The 3,432-nt window shown below is 48.4% G+C and overlaps 1 protein-coding gene across 6 annotated transcripts in view; it reads right to left on the bottom strand.

Annotated features, from left to right (window-relative positions):
- LOC121018558 (zinc finger protein 226-like) overlaps nucleotides 1-3,135 on the bottom strand; it is a 15,016-nt gene extending 11,881 nt beyond the window's left edge. For 3 of the 6 annotated variants that reach the window (XM_040457304.1, XM_040457306.1, XM_040457308.1), the window contains exons 1-2: nucleotides 2,980-3,135; nucleotides 2,415-2,462 (exon numbers count right to left, since the gene is read on the bottom strand). The gene's annotated coding sequence lies outside the window, so the exon portion shown is untranslated. Of the gene's footprint in view, nucleotides 1-2,414; nucleotides 2,463-2,795; nucleotides 2,861-2,979 lie in introns of those variants that run through there. The other 3 variants (XM_040457303.1, XM_040457307.1, XM_040457305.1) reach the window with 3 other exon arrangements.
- Between the last annotated feature and the right edge of the window lie 297 nt (nucleotides 3,136-3,432).

Here is a 3,432-nt window from a genome sequence, read left to right as displayed (position 1 = left end):
TCTCTCTCTCTCTCTCTGTGTCTCCCTCTCTCTCTGCCCCTCCCCCACTCACGCTCTGTCTCTCAAAAACAAACATTAAAAAAAAAAAAAAGAGGGGCGCCTGGGTGGCGCAGTCGGTTAAGCGTCCGACTTCAGCCAGGTCACGATCTCGCGGTCCGTGAGTTCGAGCCCCGCGTCAGGCTCTGGGCTGATGGCTCAGAGCCTGGAGCCTGTTTCCGATTCTGTGTCTCCCTCTCTCTGCCCCTCCCCCGTTCATGCTCTGTCTCTCTCTGTCCCAAAAATAAAAATAAAAACATTAAAAAAAAAAAAAATTAAAAAAAAAAAAAAGAATAGTAATAATAGCAGTAGTTCTGACAAAGGTGAGTATAGCAAAAATATCTTATGTTAACAGTAACTACTAACTGATCTTCAAACTTCCGGAAGAATTTTTCTATTACAAAAGATGGCAACAAATTCACTCCCCAATTACACACATCCTCCAATTCCCTCCAGTTTGACTCTACACTTGCCAGCTGCCTTCTGCTCAAGTCAATACACTGCAAGCAGACGCGATAGCTGACAAGAACGAGTCGGGGTGGGGGGGCGGGGAGAAACCACTGGACTGAGCTGGGCTATGGTGTACCCAGCTCAGTTTTATCTGTGACCTCCAGCAAGGTCCATTTTCCAGGTCTCAGCTTCCAGACAAGAGCCTTTTCCTGAGCTTCTGGAATTTTCACATGCACAGGAATCTCCCCAGAATCTTGCTGGAATGCAGATTCCTGGGCCCCATGGGCAGAAAGTTTAAATAAAAGGTCTCGGAAGGGGCTCAAGGATGAGCATTTCTACCCAAGTGATGCCAAGGCCACTGCTCTGTGGGCCACAGTTTCAGGAGCACTGCAGTATCCCATTTGGACCAAAGAAAGCAACCTCCACTAAACACATATATACATAGAGCAACCAGACAGGCTAAAATGTTGTTGTTGTTACTGTTACATTCCAAGGTTATAGGTAGTTAACATTTGTATTTATATGCATTTCTGTATTTTCCATAATGATTAGGTTACTTCTATGATATAAGTATTATTTAGGGGCGACTGGATGGCTCAGTTGGTTAAGTGTTTGACTTTGGCTCAGGTCATGATCTCACAGCTCGTGAGTTCGAGCTCCACATCAGGCTCTGTGCTGACGGTGCAGAGCTTGCTTGGGAATTTCTCTCTCTCTCTCTCTCTCTGCCCCTCCCCCACTTGTGCTTGCTCTCTCTCTCAGATACGTGAACTTTTGAAAATTAAAAAATGTGTATATTATTTAAAACAAATGACACAGACCAAAAATCTACTTTAGAGATTTTGGACACCGAGGTGCCTCAGTAGGTTAAGCATCAGATTCTTGGGTTTCAGCTCAGGTCATGATCTCGTGGTTTGTGGGATCAAGCCCTAAGCAGGGCTCGGCGCTGATAGCAGGGAGCCTGCTTGGGATTCTCTCCCTCTCCCCCTCCCCCACCTGCACGCATGCACTCTCAAAATAAATACACTTAAAAAACGGTTTAAAAAAATATAAGAAATTCTTAGAATACCCTAAACATTGCTCTCAAGGTCCCTGCAGTCAAGTCCCAAAATGTTTTCACAATGATTCTAGCCAGTCCCTTATGCTCAAGGAGAATATATCAAAGAGATTCATGAACTCAGGTGATGGCTTCAGAATGTCCCGCTCTGCCTCCTACTACCTGGATGCCCATGAACAAATGGGCTATGTTCTCCACCTCAGTCTCTCCTCATCTTTAAAGTAGGAAAAACATGGGGGCACGTAGGTCCGTGAAGCATTTGACTTTGGTTCAGGTCATGATGCCCAAGGTTCGTGGGTTCCAGCCCCGTGTCGGGCTCTGTGCTGACAGCTCAGAGCCTGGAGCCTGCTTCGGATTCTGTGTTTCCCTCTCTCTCTGCCCCTCTTCCTGCTCCTGCTCTGTCTCTCTCAAAAGTAAATTAAAAATATTTTTTAAAACATTTTTTTAGGGGTGCCTGGGTGGCGCAGTCGGTTAAGTGTCCGACTTCAACCAGGTCACGATCTCACGGTCCGTGAGTTCAAGCCCCGCGTCGGGCTCTGGGCTGATGGCTCAGAGCCTGAAGCCTGTTTCCGATTCTGTGTCTCCCTCTCTCTCTGCCCCTCGCCCGTTCATGTTCTGTCTCTCTCTGTCCCAAAAATAAATAAACGTTGAAAAAAAAAAATTAAAAAAAAAAATTTTTTTTTAAGTAGGAAAAACAGCAGTACTTCAAAGAGCCATTGTGTGAGGGGGGAATGTGTTCATCTGTGTAAAGCTTTTAGAATGGAACTCCGCAATGAAGGCTCAGTTGTAATCATCACCGATGCCCAAGTGCGTGTCCCACACTTTCTCCAGTTTACGTGACTATCTTGGTAGAAGAATGGCAAGTCCTACTCACGTGGGGCTCTGTTGCCTCCTCCCTGCAGTGCTTGTTGAGAAGTCAGGGCTGGGGAAGGAAAGGAGGTTGTGAAATACCAGTATTCTTTCCATTCCCAATAAATCACATTCCCCGGTATCAACTAGAAGCAACCCTCTCCTTCCAAAAAAAGGTCAGGAGTCCAGGACAATTCAGCATCCTGGGCTCGCAGAGTCTGAGAAACAGGCGCTTCTCGGATAATTACAGTAGTATTAATAACCACAACACTCCCGCCAGGTAGTTTTAAATCTTTTGCTTGTACTATCTTGGTTTTCTCCCCACGGTACTGTATTAGGAAGGTATTACTTTTACTCCCCTTTTACAAAACAGCAAACCAAGGCATAGAGGGATTAAGTAACTCACCCAATGCGATACCGCATGAAGAGGGGTAGGTCGTAGGTGGGGAGCCAGGACACAGGTGCAGAGAGCCCGGGACACCCTCTAACCCGGAGAAGCACAACCAGAACCCGCCCCATCCCGGGCACTTCCCCAACGCGAAGAAGCTCCGCCCAGGAGAACGCAAATCACCCCCCCTCGGCCATCTAACCTCCGTTTTTAGCCGCTGCTCCTCTTTCTCTCCCAATGAAGCAGCTGGTGGCTGCTGGCCCCGGGTGCGTTCCGGGGAAGTTTGAACGGGTCGTGAACAGGGGACCTGAAACCCTACAATCAGAGAAAAGATGGCTGCTACGGCGTCCTCCTGGGGCGGAAGTGCCTGCGGTCACCGGAGCTCCTGGACTACACTTCCCAGAATTCACCAGCACCACCGTGTTGAATGGAAGTACCTGCGACTACTCGGAGTTCCTGGACTACACTTCCCAGAATGCCGCAGGGAAAAACGTTTACAGCCGGGGCTTACAGTCGCTGCGGAGTGCGAGACTATACGGAGGTCTGGACCGCAGGGGCCAACCTGCGTCGCGCTGCGGCTACGGTGACCACAAGGCTCTCCAGACTACCCTTCGCCTAAGGTCGTAGCGGAAAACAGACAAAGCCACGCCCCTGA

The sequence above is a fragment of the Herpailurus yagouaroundi genome, unplaced genomic scaffold (assembly GCF_014898765.1).
Source record: "Herpailurus yagouaroundi ecotype Mexico unplaced genomic scaffold, PumYag 220, whole genome shotgun sequence".
Taxonomy (NCBI): domain Eukaryota; kingdom Metazoa; phylum Chordata; class Mammalia; order Carnivora; family Felidae; genus Herpailurus; species Herpailurus yagouaroundi.
The sequence above is the reverse complement of the archived record's forward strand: the minus strand, read 5'-3'. Positions and strand labels throughout refer to the sequence as shown.